Source organism: Carcharhinus amblyrhynchos, chromosome 5 (genome assembly GCF_965287045.1).
Source record: "Carcharhinus amblyrhynchos chromosome 5, sCarAmb.v2.hapA, whole genome shotgun sequence".
In the NCBI taxonomy this organism is placed as follows: domain Eukaryota; kingdom Metazoa; phylum Chordata; class Chondrichthyes; order Carcharhiniformes; family Carcharhinidae; genus Carcharhinus; species Carcharhinus amblyrhynchos.
This window is the reverse complement of record NC_137328.1, coordinates 64,643,032-64,659,857: the sequence shown is the minus strand read 5'-3', so window position 1 is coordinate 64,659,857 and position 16,826 is coordinate 64,643,032. Positions and strand designations below refer to the sequence as shown.

Genomic DNA, 16,826 nt, shown 5'->3' with positions numbered 1-16,826 from the left:
TCATCTACCTTCTTGGTTACCCCTTCAAAAATCTCAATTAAATTTGTGAGATATAATTTTCCACTCAAAACCATACTGACTGTCCCTAATCAGTCTCTGCATCTAAATGCCTGCAGATCCTGTCTCTCAAAATACTTTTCAACAATTTACCCACCACCAATGTGAGGCTCACTGGCCTGTTGTTCCCAGGCTTTTCCCTGCAGCCCTTTTTAAAAAGATGCACAACATTTACCACTCTCCAATCTTCAGGCTCCTCACCTGTGACTATCAACGATTCAAACATCTTGACTAGGGGACCCGTAATTTCCTCCCTAGCCTCCAGTGTCCCGGGTTACACTTCATCAGGTCCCTCAGGTTTATCTGCCTTGATGCGCTTTAAGACTTCCAGCGCTACCTTCTCTGTAGTATGTACACTCCTCAAGACATCAATATTTCCAAGTTCCCTAATATCCGTGCTTTTTTCAAACAGTAAATACGGAGGAAAAATATTCATTTAGGATCTCACCCATCTCTTGTGGATCTGCGCATAGGTGATCTTGTTGATCCTTAAGGAGGCCCTACTCGTTCCCTTGTTACTCTTTTGCCCTTTATGTATTCGTAGAAGCTCTCTGGATTTTCCTTTGCCTTATCTGCCAAAACAATTTTGTGTCCCCTTTTTGCCCTCCTGGTTTCACTCTTAACTCTACTTCTACATCCCTATACTCTTCAAGAGAGTCACTTGATTCCAGCTGCCTATGTCTGTCATGTGCCTCTTTCTTCTTGGCCAGGGCCTCAATATCCTGAGTCGTTCAGGGCTCCCTACTTCTGCCAGCCTTGCCCTTCACTGTAAGAGGAATGTGTTTACCCTGAACCCTGGTTAACACACTTTTGAAAGCATGCCACTTACTAGACATCCCTTTGACTCCCCAATTAACTTATGAAAGTTCTTGCATGATACCATCTAAACTGGCCTTGCCCCAATTTAGGATATTTACGTACAGAAATTTAAGATAAAGTTTGATTGTGATATTTACAATCACAAATGAAAGGCTTTGATAAAGGTACAGAGGGGAAAGCCATTTCTAGTATTCAATGAATCAAATGCAAGATCACTAATGAACAAAAGGCCTGACAAAATTTATATACAGAAGGTTGTTACGGCATGGAATAAAAAAAAAATGAGGTAGAAGCAGAAATCATATTTAGCTTATAAATGAAAATTGGATAAATATTTGGAAAATAAGAATTTCAAAAAGTATGATGAAAGAGCACAGAAATTAGGCTAAGCGACTAGTTCTTTAGGAAGGAATGGTCCTGTTCTGCACAGTTCATTTCAGTGGCCCTAATCTTAGCATGGAATCAGAAATGATGTGCAAGAACCTCTAAGCAGGCAGCAGACCCAGAAACTACCGACATGTCAAAGACGTGGATTGTAATTGTTGGGGCTTATTTATATAAATTTCCCTATGCTCCCATCTAGATTTCAGAGTTCTTACAGTGCAGAAGTAGGCCATTCAGCCCATTGCATCTGCACTGACTCTCTGAAAGAGGATCTTACCTAGGCCTAAACCCCCGCTCTATTCCTGTAATCCCATCCATTTACCATGGCTGATAAACCTAACCTACACACCTTTGGACACCATGGGGAAATTTAGCATGACCAATCCACCTAACCTGTACAGCTTTGGACTGTGGAAGGAAACTAGAGCTCCCAGAGGACAAGGGGAAAATGCGCAAACTCCACACAGACAGCCACCAAGGCTGGAATTGAATCCAGGTCCTTGGCACTGAGGCAGTGCTATGTGCCACCATGCTACCCTGTTGAGGGCAAGGGAGGAATTTGGGAAACAGAAGGCTGTTGCCACTGGGAGCCCCTGGAGATGATTCCTGGGTGTCATGGAAGTCACTTTACAAATATCTGAAATGTCAATAAGTTATACATAGAAAGAAAGAAAATTACAGCCCAGGAACAGGCCTTTCTGTGCTCCAAGCCTGCACCAACCATGCTGCCCAACTGAACTAAAACCGTCCACCCTTCCAGGGACCATATCCCTCTATTTCCATCCTATTCACCCAGACGCCCCTTAAAAGCTCCAAAAACAACTGACAGCCAAAAGACTAAAAGACAGAGAAAATCATTGTTCTATTAATTCAATGATATCATATATATCAGATCATTGTGCAAGATCTGCACAATTGCTGCATTTCCTACAAAACGGACAATGTAACATTAAAATCACCATAAAGATCATAAAATATAGGAGGAGAATTAGGCCGTTCAGTCCATCGAGTCTGCCCCACCCTTCAATCATGGCTGATAGGTTATAGGAAAAAGGTAGGAGAATGGGGTTGAGAAACCTTTCATTCCCTGGCCAATCAAGAATCTATTCAACTGTCTTAAATTTACTCAATGCCCTGGCATCCACAGCCTTCTTTGGCAATGAATTCCATACATTCAATACCCTTTGGCAGGGCCAATGTTATTCACCTGTAAGGTTCAAGTTTGGGATTATAGGAGAAAGATGGGCACAACCATCAAGGGCCAAGGGGAGATGATGGCATGGTGATAATGTCACCAGACTGATGATCTAGGACATGGGTTCAAATCCTACCATGGCAGCTGGTGGGGTTTAAATTCAATTAATAAAAATTCTGGAATTGCATGAAACTTTTGGCTGTCATGCAAGCCTATTTGGTTCACTCATGTCCTTTAGGGAGGGGAATCAGCCATCCTTACCTGATCTGACCTACATGTGACTCCAGATTCACAGTATGTGGTTGACTCTTAACTGCCCTCTGAAATGACCCACCAAATCATTCAGTTCAAAGGTATTTAGGGATAGAACCAATCTGGTCACCAACATCCACATCCCATGAAAGAATAAAAAAAGTTGCTATGTTTTGAGTGAAAAGTTAAATAGAATCTCTCCTTTACTTTAAGTGCAGGTACAAGATCCCATTGCACTATTCAGAGATGAAGGGGAGAGGCATTGTTCTACTAATTCAATAATATCATATATAGGTTCTGGTCAATTGTTTTTTTGTCAAGTTGCTTGAAAGATAAGAGATTGTGATCTCTTATCAGTGTTTGTGTAAAGATTAGCTGCCACATTTCCTTCTACTGCAACAATGGTGACACTTCAAAAACTGTCAAGTGTTTTGGGGCATCCGGAAATCATGAAAAGTACCATATAAATACAAATTCTTCTTTCCTTGAACACTGCCACATGATTGTCAGCAGCCACGTAACCAGGAGGAAGACTTTGCCTAATACTTCATCTCAAGGACAACAACTTTAATTGTGCAGGACTCCCCGAGTATGTCATTGAGAGTGCCATGTTTCACAATTGTATTTACTGTCAGCAACAGCACCTCAATTCCAAATATGGTGGGAGGCAGAATTACTTAGTTTTTTGGCATGCAGGCGGTGGATTGTTTTGGGCTAGTTGAATTGGACTTGATTCAGTTATTTGGAGAATTTGCTAATAATGTTGATTTGACTTCAGAGCTCAATTTGGCACTTCTACCATAACAAGCAGTGTTTGATTCTATTCTCCTTGCCTAAGGCATCTTGCAGCTTCTGACATCCAAGTCTAAATTGGATAGTTGAATCATAGCACTGTGTTGTCAGATCAATTGCCTTCAATTCTGAAGCAAATTTTCTTGGTTCAATAAAATGAAATATTTCTAGAGTTCTATGAATGTTTTGAGTGATGACAAATAGTCCACCCTTTGGGTTGACACCCATGTCACCAAAGATCTGGTGAGTGACCAAACAGTGGAGCCTCCAGGGTTCAACCTTTTTTTGAAGAGTGCAATACACTCAATATGATTTGCGCTCTCCATGCATGGACATCACACCTTCTCCACAAATGGATTTTCAAGGACAGCCTAGCATGCGGGTGTGGTCATCTGGATCAGACTGGAGGCGAATGGGGCCCCCAAGAAAATTTGCTGCAGAATTGAAGGCGATTGATCTTACAACACAGTGCTATGACTCAACTGTCCAACTTGGACTTGGATGTCAAAAGCTGCAAGATGTCTTGGGCAAGGAGAACAGAATCAAACACTGCTTGTTATAGTAGAAGTGCAGATTGAGCTCTGAAGTCAAAATCAACATTATCAGCAAATTCTCCAAATAACTGAATCAAGTCCAATTCAACTAACCCAAAACAATGTACCACCTGGCTGCCAAAAAACTAAGTTACTCTGCCTCCCCCCTTATTTGGGATCGAGGTGCTGTTGCTCACAGGAATGACAACAATGGGTATTAAAATTGACATTGACATTGACATTGACACATTTAGCTGTACTAGTTCAGAAATTATGTACACGTGTGTTGAGAGAGAAAGGGGGCAGCGGTAAAAAGAATGATCTGATAACTCTAATCAAATGTACTTCTGGCTCACTACCCACATTCCTTCCTCTGTAAGACTATCCTGGAGTAAACGCTAGTACCTATTAAGGTGGTTTTATGTTATGAAGAGGAAGCAAGATGTGAAGAGGACAAAGAGCAGGATTTTCTACCTCAATTGCCCCATGAACAGCCCAAGGTCAACAGACCCTTCCATGGTCTGCCTCTTGCCTGTTCTGATTCCTGTGGTGGGCGGGACAGTTAAATTCACCCCAAAGAGTCTCCAGAGGGATTTGGATTGGTTGAGTGAGTGGGCAAACATTTGGCAACCAACTCAACAACCTGTTCCTGTTTTTCTCCCATATCTTTAGATTCCTTTAGCATCAAGAGTTATATATAACTTCTTTGTGAAAATATACAATGTTTTGGCCTCAACTGCTTTCTATGGTAGTGAATTCCATAGGCTTATCAAGCCCAGGGTGAAGAAATTTCTCCATATCTCAGTCCTAAGTGATCTATCCTGTATCCATGATGTGGAGATGCCAGTGTTGGACTGGGATAAGCACAGCAAGAAGTCACAACACCAGGTTAAAATCCAACAAGATTGTTGGACTTTAACTTGGTGTTGTGAATCTTCTTACAATCCTGTATCCTCAGACTATTCCCCTGGTTCTGGACACCCTTGCCATTGGAAACATCCTTCCTGCAACTACCCTGTCTAGTCCTGTGAGAATTTTATAGGTTTCTACAAGATCCACCCCTCATTCTTCTGAACTCCAATGAACATAATCCTAACCAACTCAATCTCTCCTCATATGTTAGTCCTGCCATCCTTGTAATAAGTCTGGTAAATCTTCACTGTCCTCCCTCAAATAAAGATATCAAAACTGCACACAATATTCTGGGGGTGGTCTCATCAAGGCCGTATTAATGCACAAGACATCCCTTGATCCTGTATTCAAATCCTTTCACTATGAAGGTCAACATACCATTTGCCATCTTCGTTGCTTGCTGCACCTGTGTGCTTACATTTAGCAACTGGTGTACAAGGACACCAAGGTCTCAATGCACATTCCCTTCTCCCAATCTGCCGCCTTGTTTTTGTTACCAAGGTGAATTATTTCACAGTTGTCTACATTATACTGCATCTGCCATGCATTTGCCCACTCTCAAATCACACTGAAGCAGCTCTGTATTCTCCTCACAGCTCATCTTTCCACCCAGTTTTGTGTCATCTGCAAATTTGGAGATATTACATTTAGTTCCCTCAGCTGAACGATTATGTACATTATATGCCTGACTAAGTTTTTTGTTATATTCCCAAGTATCGCCTTATGTGACTTAGGGTCACATTTTGTTTTACACTGTGCCGGTGAATGCTTTGAAAGATTTTATCATGTTGCAGATGCTTTATAAATGCAAATTGTTGCTGCATCTATCACGGTTTGATTGATGGTTCATACCAGATTATCTGATATCCACCAAAGTTTCTTAGCACAGATGAGAGGTTTCATATTCTACAGCTCCAGTTATAATGCAACTATCATGGATGTTGCGATACAAGTCAAGTTTGAAGCTTCAAAAACTCCCTCCAAAAATGGAGTTTAATTTGTATGCAGAGTATAAAAGTGTGGATGGTTGTCATTTTGAAATGTTACCAGCATCTATCACAAAATGAGGGTATGTCTTAAACTCCCACTCAACCCTGGAACATTGAGATAACGAGGACACCTATGTCAGACTCCTATTTATTGACTAAAACTCAGCCTTCAACACCATATTCCCACAAAATTTATCTCCAAACTCCGTGGCCTGGGCGCCGGCACCTCCCTCTGCGACTGGATCCTGAACTTCCTAACTCAGACTGCAGTCAGTAAGGATTTTGAGGAGGGAATGGAAAATGCAGAGGATGAGATGTGGGTCGGCATTATAAAAGCCTTTGGATAGGTACCACACAGGCCTTAAATGGAGAGGATTGAGGGGCATAGGATTGTGAGGAGATAACCAATTGTGTTTAAAAATTATTTAGATGGAGAAAAAAAAAGGTGTAATCGTAGTTCTACGAATAATTTCAAATGCACAGCAATGTCTTGTGAGGTTCTGTTTTAGGATTACTTATTGCTTACTGCATACAGCAATGACCTGAATATAGGACTAAAGGGAGTGGTGCCTAAATTGATGAAGGATACTAAAATAGGTATAGAATGTATAGTAATGAATCTGAGAATCATAATAAACTGCAAGGGGATAACTCTAAAATTGGTGGAACGGGGGAAGAAAAATTGCTAGCAACTGTTAAGTGATAAATTCTGATCAATTATATATGCTCTTTGGAGGGGGAGGGGTGAAAAATATGAATGATGTGGAAGAACAGAGAAACTTCAGGCTAACAAGACTGTAAAAGCAGCACTCCAAGCAGATATAAAACACTGTTTGAATATTGTTTATTACAAGAAGTACTAACCAGAGAAGTAATGTTTACATATAAAATATGAGACTTGACAGTGCTTCAGGGATCTAGAATAAGGGCACATAAGTATGGAACGTAAGAGATTTAGAATGGAGGGGGGGGGGGGGGAGGGCAGGGGATAGCAGGGTATTCTTTTTAAATAGCAGATTGAGAGTCTGTGAAATACAGTTCCTAGAATGAGCATTGCCAAATGTTCAAAAGGGCTTTACTGGTGTTAAAGGGATACGGAAGCAAATTGGGCATTGGATTAGGAAGAGAACTTAATCCCTCAACCAATATCACCCAAAAGATTATTTTGGTCATTATCAAATTACTGTGGGGGTAGGGGTGTGAGGTCATTCATCAGGGTGGGGGGTTAGTGAGGTTGGTTTGGGGCAGCAGATGGGGTCCAGTCCAGAGGGGGTGAAGGTCTTGTCAGTTCAGGGGATGAAGTTAAGGGGGGAGGGGAGGGGTGAGAGGGTTTGCTGGGGAATCCTATGCAGGTGAGGAATACAATGAGGAGTAGATGCTTGGGTGTGGGGGACGCGTCTCACGTGGGATGTATTCTTTTAGCATAACTGCGCGTAAAACTGGCAGAACATCCCGAACTTAGCAATTTTAAATTGCTTTGTCAGATGATTCCCAGCCCAGCACAATTGTCCATAGGAAGTTAGGGCTTCCAAACAATTGGCATGAAAAATGTTTACTTAGGAACTTCCCAGAGGAATTCCCCATTGCATCTTTGGGATAAACCCCAAATGTGATGGTTTCATTTTTAATATTGTTTCAGTTCTCTTGATAACTCAAAGTTATCTTCCCTTTTGGAATGTGTGTTATTAGGGAATTTGTGAGAGAAAGTTGAAAATTCCATGATGTGTAAATGTCTGTTCAGGGAGTTTTCGATGAGTTTGAGTTTACAGGGCATTTTGCTTGAGCTGATCCATCTGTTTTTCAGTAGTAGAGTCATAGAGATATACAGCATGGAAACAGGCCCTTTGGCCCAACTTGTCCATGCCAATAAAGTTTCATAAAATGAACCAGTCCCACTGCCTGCATTTAGCCCATACCCCTCTAAACCTTTCCTATCCATGTACCTGTCCACATGTCTTTTAAACGTTGCAATTGTACCTGTCTCTACCACCTCCTCTGGCAGCTTATTCTATATATGAATCACTGTGTGTGAAAAAGTTGCCCTCAGGTACCTTTCAAATCTTTCCTCACTCACTTTAAGCCTCTGCCCTCTAGTTTTGGGCTCCCCTACCCTGGGGAAATAACCTTGGCTATTCACCTTATCAAATCCCCTCAATTTTATAAACCTCTATAAAGGTCACCCTCATCTTCTGACACTCCAGGGGGAAGTCCCAACCTATCCAGCCATAATTCAAACCTTTCAGTCCTGGTAACATTCTTGTAAATTTTTTTTGCACCCTTTCCAGTTTAATAACATCCTTTCTCTAGCAGGGTGACCAGAATTGTAGGCAATGCTCTAAACATAACATAAGAAATAGGAGCAGGAGTAGGCCATCTAGCCCCTCGAGCCTGCCCCGCCATTCAATAAGATCATGGCTGATCTGTCGCTGCTCAGTTCCACTTTCCCGCTTTCTCCCCATAACCCTTAATCCCCTCTCAAAAACCCATCAACCCGCGTCTTAAAAATATTTAGCGAGGCAGCCTCCACCACTTCAACGGGCAGAGAATTCCAGAGATTCACCACCCTTTGAGTGAAGAAGTTCCTCCTCAACTCCGTTCTAAACTGCCCCCCTTTTATCTTGAGGCTGTGCCCCCTAGTCCTACTGTCTTTTTTGAGCGGGAAGAGTCTCTCCACCTCTATCCTATCCATCCCATTCATCATCTTATACGTCTCAATGAGATCTCCCCTCATTCTTCTAAACTCTAACGAGTACAAGCCCAGTTTATTCAGCCTCTCCTCATAGCTCAACCCCCTCAACTCCGGTATCAGCCTAGTAAACCTCCTCTGCACTCCCTCCAAGGCCAAAATATCTTTGCGCAGGTGCAGCGCCCAAAACTGCACACAGTACTCCAGCTGCGGCCTCACCAATGCCCTATACAGCTGCAGCAAGACCTCCCTACTTTTATATTCAATCCCCCTTGCTATGAAGGCCAGCATCCCATTCGCCTTCCTGACCACCTGCTGCACCTGCAAGCTGGGTTTTTGCGACTCATGCACAAGGACCCCGAGGTCCCTCTGCACCGTCGCCTGCTGCAGTTTTTCGCCCCGTAAGTAATAGTCCTTCCTACCAAAGTGGCCTTACCAAAGTCTTGTACAGTTGTAACATTACGGCTGAACTCCTGTGCTCAATGCTCAGCATTTGGCACACTTGCCTTCATCAGTCTTTCTTCACCATCCTGTCTACCTAGGAACCATGTACCTGCACACCCAGGTCTCTCTGTACGACAACACTCCCCAAGGCCCCACCATTAATGTGTACGTTCTGCCCTGGTTTGTCTCACCAAAATGCAACACCTCGCATTCATCTAAATTAAGCTCCATCTACCATTGCTCAGTCCATTGGGCCAGTTGATAAAGATCCCATTGTAGTCTGAGATAACCTTCTTCACTATCCACTACACCACCAACTTTGATGTCATCTGCAAATTTACTAACCATGCCTCCTATATTCTCATCCAAATCATTTATATAAAAGACGAACAATAGGGGACTCAGCACCAATCCCTGTGGCACACCGCTGGTCACAAGCCTCCAGTCTGATAAATAACCCTCTACCACCACCCTCCGTCTCCTATCAGCAAACCAATTTTGTTTTCAATTGGTTTGTTCTCCCTGGATCTCATGTGATTAACCTTTCTGACCACTCTCCTCCAGTTTTCTAACATCTTTCCCGTCCATTTAATTCATCTCGAGACTAGGAATGTCTGTCTTCTGATGGAGATAGACTAGCAGCAAGCACATCCTATTGATTCCAGTTGTTTTAAAATGTTAGGAAAACAAAAAGGTAGGTTTAAGGGATTTATTGGGTAAAATTAGAAACATGTAGTTTTAGGTGGGTTTAATTTAATGTTTGTTACTGGAAGGGTAAAAACTATAGTTGGATTCACGTTGGACAAAAGTGTTTGTTTGTGTGGGGATTGGTTTCAATTCCAATTATTTCTATGCTTAGCAAAGGCTAAGGCTTGAAGAATAATATAGTTGCAAGGGCAATACTTAAGTACAGAAGATCCACTTCCCAGACAGAAGGAAAAAGGCTCTAAATTAAAGAGAGAAAACTGTAGGGAGCAGAATCATGCAAAGTGGGCTTGTGAGAAGCCAGAAGATCCAAGGAGACAGCCAAAGGCTGGATGTTTCCGTACTGCAGGCCTGTAAAGCAATAATGTTCTATTAGCTTGGCTGATTATCTGAAAGAGTTTGTGGAAAGTGAAGCTTCACTGCATATGTCCATCTCAGGGAGAGGAACTTTGTACAAAGAAATTGAACGCTGGAGGTGGATCCTTGTTGATGACATCCGCAAGTAAGCATCGTTTGGGAGAAGTTTACAAGGTTCATACTAAAGACCAAGTTCAGTAAGACCAGTTGCCTCCTGGTGTGCCAAGCATCTGTAGGGAATTGAGCAATCCATATCACCTACTTTGGGTGACTTATGTCACTTCATTTCAGAGTGTGGTGTGTCTGACCATAGTTCACCTATTAGTTTACATGAACTGTGTACATACTGTGAATATTAGTACGAACAATATATTTTGTCACTTGTTATCTTTACAAATCCGTATATATATCCGGGTGGCACAGTGGTTAGCACTGCTGCTTCACAGCACCAAGGACCCAGTTTGATTTCCGGCTTGGGTCACTGTCTGTGCGGAGTTTGCACATTGTGTGTGGGTTTCCTACAGGTGCTCTGATTTCCTCCCACAGTCCAAAGATGTGCGGGTTAGGTGAATTGGCCATTCTCCCTCAGTGTACCCGAACAGGCGCTGGAATGTGGCAACTAGAGGATTTTCACAGTAATTTCATTAGTGTGAATGTAAGGCTATTTGGGACTAATAAATAAACTTTAATTCCACAGAGGTATAGTTGTACACCTGCATTTATAACAAAATTGATTTTCCTGTTTAATAAATGTTTTATTCCTTTGTTGAAAGTTCATCAGCAGACTCTGTTCAGTTCAGCTACTTCCCTTCATATTGCTAAACAAAAAATAAAATGTTAAGATCTGTCAAGCCATATTCTGCCTTGGAGTTTAACTCATGTAGTAGTAATATCAGATGGGATTTAAATGTCATTAAGAAAGCCCCTAACATATATAATTTTGTTCTGGGGAACCAGTCTTGGAGCTCAGCCAAGCATTCATAATGAGGTCAACTCGCAAAAACGTGTCTTACCATTGCTCTGTTTCTATGGATACAGCAGCCAGATGGTGTCATTAAGAATGGCTAACCAACGTAGCTCAGCAGGCAATTCTGAAACAGCTTAAAGAAGTGATTGGCATCTTTATTACTTTGTAATAACTTGATTTTATGTTTTTTCAATGCCTGCCCTTATTTACACAATTTACGAGGTGCAAAATGGCTAAAAGTTTTTTGTCATTGATAATATGAATGGTTATGACTGACAGCTTCCTGAGAAAGCATTTTTGAAGGGAATGTTTAATTTTTTTTGGCTACTGACTTGGGACTAGGGCTCTCCCATGATTCATGGCTCCTCGGAGGTATCTTGAGCCACTCCTGTTAACAGAATGGCCTGACTCCATCAAAATTGCAAGTTGAGGGACTGGAGGTTTGAAATGTCTGCCCTGGCAATTAACAGGGTGCAATTTTACTGCTGCACCCTAATCTTGTACCAGTAAAATTGCTGGAAACAGGGCTACAGGTGACAATCCCAGAATCAGATTCTGCCATTTTTAAAGGCTTTTGGACTCCAGGACAACCAGGCCTAAAAGTCTAATATTTAAACTTCTGGGAACAGCAAGACATAACAGAAGCATTGTATATAGAATTCTTTCAACATCTCTGCTTTATTTAGTTTGTTTGCTGATCTATAAATTGAATTAAGGCAATTAATGCAAGATTTCTAATTCTGCAGAACATTCTGTTGATCAGTGATGCTTAACCCAAAAACTATCCAGTGCAAATTCAAAATTTGTAAGATTGGCATCTTGATAAAGATAAATTTAAAATTGAGCAAAGATAATATTTGGCCAAAGTTTGCTGTTACTCAAACAGTAACATATTCATTTAAATTGTGATATTATTGTAAAGCCTTTGAAAGTTTCTAATATATCTAACTCTAACCAAAAAAAAGGATCACCGTGAGAAGATAAAAGTGAAGATAAAAGTTTTATAAATTTTCTTAAATAATTTTATTGGTGCTAGAAATCTCGGTCAGTGAGGTTAAGTGCTCCACTTGTGAGATGTGGGAGATCCATGACACTTCCAGCATCTTGGACAGCTACATCTGCAGGAAGCGCACCCAATTGCAGCTCCTTACAAACTGATGGATAGGTTGGAGCAGCAGTTGGATGCACTTAGGAGCATGAAAGTGGCAGAAAGCATCATAGATAGGACATGGAGAGACGTGGTCATGCCTAAGGTGCAGGCAGATAGCTGGGTGACCACTAGAAGGGGCAGGCAGTCAATGCAGGAATCCCCTATGGTCTCTCTAACAAGTAAACCATTTTGGATGCTGTTGGAGGTGGATGGCCTATCAGGTGATAACAGCAGCAGCAGCCAAAGCAGTGGTACCACAGCTGGCTCTGTTGTTAAGCAGAGAGGTACAAAGAGCACTAGAACAATAGTTATAGGGGACTCTATAGTTAGGGGTGCAGATAGGTGCTTCTGTGGACATGAAACAGATTCCAGGATAGTATGTTGCCTCCCTGGTGCTAGCGTCCAGGGTGTCTCTGAATGGGCAGAAAGCATTCTGAAGGGACAGAGTGAACAGCCAGAGGTTGTGGTACATGTTGGTATGAACAACATAGGTAGAAAGAGTGATGAGGTCCTGTAGCAGCAGTTTAGGGAGTTAGGTAGAAAGTTAAAAAACAGGACTTCTAGGATTATCATCTCAGGAATACTGCCTGTGTCACATGCCAGTGAGGCTAGAAACAGGAAGATACTACAGCTCAACACGTGGCTAAACATTTGGTGTAGGAGGGAGGGTTTCAGATATCTGGACCATTGGGATCTCTTCCTGGGCACATGGAACGTGGACAAGGAGGATGCATTGCATCTAAATTGGTAGGGCATAAATATTCTGGCCGGGAGATTGCTAGTGTCACACAGGATGATTTAAAACTAGTTTGGCAGGGAGTGGGAACCAAAGCAAAGGTGAATTAACAGAAGGGGAACTAGAGAATAGAGCCAGTAAAACTCAAAGATAAAGTAGGGTGTGGTTGCTGATCAAAGAAGGTCTAGTGGACTTAAGTGCATTTGTTTCAATGCAAGAAGTGTAACAGGTAAGGTAGATGAACTTGGAACTATGATGTTTTTGCTATTACGGAGACTTGGTTAAGGGGACAGGATTGGCAGCTTAACATTCCAGGATAGAGATGTTTCAGGCAGGATAGAGGAGGATGTAAAAGGGGTGGGGGAGTTGCACTACTGGTTAATGAAAAATCACAGCTGTACTTCATAGGGCTCATACAGTGAGGCAATGTGGGTAAAGCTCGGGAATGGATGGGTATAGTCACAATGTTGGAGGTTTTACCTTAGGCCGCCAAAAAGCCAGTGTGAAATAAAGGAACAGATATATAGGCAGATTTTGGCAAGGTGTAAAAATAACAGGTCTGTTGTGGTGGGAGATTCTAACTTCCCCTATACTGATTGGGACTCACTTTGTGCTAGGGTGTGAACGGGGTAGTTTGTAAGGAGCAAGCAGGAGAACTTCTTGAAACAGTATGTAGATAGTCCAACAAGGGAAGGGGCCATACTGTGGACCTGGTACTAGGGAATGAGCCCAGCCAGGTGGTTGATGTTTCAGTAGGGGAGCAGTCTGGGAACAGCGATCACAACTCAGTAAGCATTAAGGTACTGATGAATAAAGACAAGAGTAGTCCGCAAATGAAGGTGCTAAACTGGGGAAAGGCTAATTACAACAATATTAGGCAGGGCCTGAAGAATGTAGACTGGGGACAAATGTTTGAGGCAAATCCATATCTGGCATGTGGGAGGCTTTCAAGTATAGGTTAATTGGGATTCAGGACCGACACATTCCTGTCAAGATGAAGGATAAGTATGGCAAGTTTTGGGAACCTTGGATAACAAGAGATATTGTGAGCCTAGTCAGAGAGAAAAAAGGAAGCATTTGTCAAAGCTAGGGGGCTGGAAACACATGAAGCAAGTGCAGAATACAAGAAAAGTAGAAAGAAACTTAAACAAGGAGTAAGGAAGGCTAAAAGGGGTCATGAAAAATCATTGGCCAGCAGTATTAAGGAAAATCCCAGGCCTTTTTATACATATATAAAAAGAGCAAGAGGGTGGCCAGAGAGAGCGTTGTCCCACTCAAGGACAGGGGAGGAAACCTATGCATGGAGTCAGAGGAAATGAGCAAGGTATTAAATGAGTACTTTGCATCAGTATTCACCAAAGAGAAGGACATTGTGGATGATGAGTCTGGGAAAGGATGTGGAGATAATTCAAGTCATTTTGAGATCAAAAAGGAGATGGTATTGGGGTTCTTGAGAAACATTAGGCAGACAAGTCCAGAGGGCCTGATGGGATATACCCAGAATACTGAAAGAAGCAAGGGAGGCAATTGCTGGGGCCTTGAGAGAAATCTTTGTATCCACACTAGTTATAGAGGAGGTACTAGAGGACTGGAGAATAGCCAATGTTGTTCCTTTGTTTAAGGATAGCAAGAATAATCCAGGTAATTGCAGGCCAGTGAGCCTTTACATTAGTGGTAGGGAAATTATTGGAGAGGATTCTTTGAGATAGGATTTACTCCCATTTGGAAATAAGTGGATGTATTAGCGATGGTTTTGTGAAGGGGAAGTCGTGACTCACTAACTTGACTGAGTTTCCGAGAAAGTGACGAAGATGATCGATGAGGGTAGGGAAATGGATGTTGCCTACGTGGAGTTCAGTAAAGCCTTCGACAAAGTGCCTTGCGGCAGACTGGTGCAGAAAGTGAAGTTGCTTGGGATCAGGGATGAGCTGGCTAAGTGGATACAGAAGTGGCTCGGTCAAAGAAGATCAAGGGTAGCAGCGGAAGGGTGCATTTCTGAATGGAGGGCTGTGACAAGTGGTATTCCTCAGGGATCAGTGCTGGGACCTTTGCTGTTTATAATATATATACAAACGTAACTGGTTTTATTAGTAATTTTGCGGACAACACAAAAGGTTGGTGGATTTGCAGATAGCGATGAGGACCATCAAAGGATGCAACAGGACATAGATCAGTTGCAGACTTTGGCGGAGAGATGGCAGGTGAAGTTTAATCTGAACAAACGTGAGATAGTGCCTTTTGAAAGGTCTAATACAAATAGGAAATATACAGTAAATGGTAGCACCCTTAAGATTATTGATAGGCAGAGGGATCTGGGTGTACAGATACACAGGTCACAAGGTGGCAATACAGATGGAGAAGGTAGTCAAGAAGGCATAGGGCATGCTTGCCTTCATCAGCCGGGGCACTGAGTTTAAAAATTGGCAAGTCATGTTGCAGCTTTATAGAACCTTAGTTAGGCTGCACTTGGAAATATAGTGTTTAATTCTAGCCACCACACTGCTTGAAGAATGTGGAGAGTTTGGAGAGGGTACAGAAAAGACTTACCAGGATGTTGCCTGGTATGGAAGGCATTAGTTATGAGGACAGGTTGGAGAAACTTGATTTGTTCTCACTGGAATGACGGAGGTTGAGGGACGACCTGATAGAAGTCTACAAGATTCTAGAGAGGCATAGACAGAGTGGATAGTCTGAAGCTTTTTCCCAGGATGGAAGAGTCAATTACTAGGTGCGAGGGGCAAAAGAGAAATACGAGGCAAGTTCTTTACATAGAAGGGGGTGGGTGCTTGGAACTTGCTGCTGGGAGAGGTAGTGGAAGCAGACACAATAGTGACTTTTAAGGGGCGTCTTGACAAATAATGATACGATGGGAATACGGGATGCAGTCCCCGGAAGGGTAGAGGGTTTTAGTTTAGGGTAACATGGGTCGGTGCAGACCTAGAGGGCTGAAGGGTCTGATACTGTGCTGCAATTTTCTTTATGTCAAGGCTTTTTAAAATGATACTGTAATGCCATTAGAAAAATGATTTTTAACATTAAAATTGGTAATGCAAAGTGTACTATGCGATAGAACCATTATTTAACTGTTAACTGTAAAATAAATGTTGAATTATTATTGTGCTTTTTAATGTGTTCAACTACTGTTTTTACTATTCTGTTAATTGGCCCAGGTCTCAACTGAACCAAGGAGTTGAAACCAGAGATGCACAAGAGAACAAGCCCTGGGATGTTTTTTCTCTCTCTCATTTTGTTAGACTATGCTTTCAACGTTGCTTGGTTTTGGTTTGGTTTGTATTAAACCATGATCCGGAAGCCACAGAGTGTTAATCTTAATAAAACTAAAATACAACTGATGCTGGAGATCTGAAATAAGTTTAATCTTGTTTGGTCTGAGGTCAGTCATTGACCACCTGCTGAGGCAGTGATCTTTTTTACTGATATGAAATATCGCATCAGACTAGAGGGTTTGAAACAACATTTTTTTTAGAAAAAGAAGCGGTGATATCTGCTATTAAATTTAGCATTCTTTGTGGTCCCTTAAAATTATGTCACTAACAGGACCAAATTATACTGCCAAATTATTTGAATGTCTACAGATAACTATTGTTATTTGCAAGACAACTTAAAAAACAAGCTTTTAGAATTTTTTAAAAAATTGGATTTATTCAGAACTTAAATTTATAATCCACAATGATTGAACTAAATTTTTAAACATATGATTAAAAATAGCTTCCTCAGTGAGACAGGATAAAGGCTGTCTACAAATGATTAGAAGGAAGTCATCTTGATCACATGATACCACAGATTGGAGAGGCAAAATAACTTTGATATTAGATTACTACTTTGTA

The 16,826-nt window shown here is 41.8% G+C and overlaps 1 protein-coding gene across 1 annotated transcript in view; it reads right to left on the bottom strand.

Moving 5' to 3' along the window:
- LOC145343080 (E3 ubiquitin-protein ligase MARCHF3-like) overlaps positions 1-16,826 on the bottom strand; it is a 75,788-nt gene that overhangs the window by 18,776 nt on the left and 40,186 nt on the right. The window lies entirely within an intron of this gene.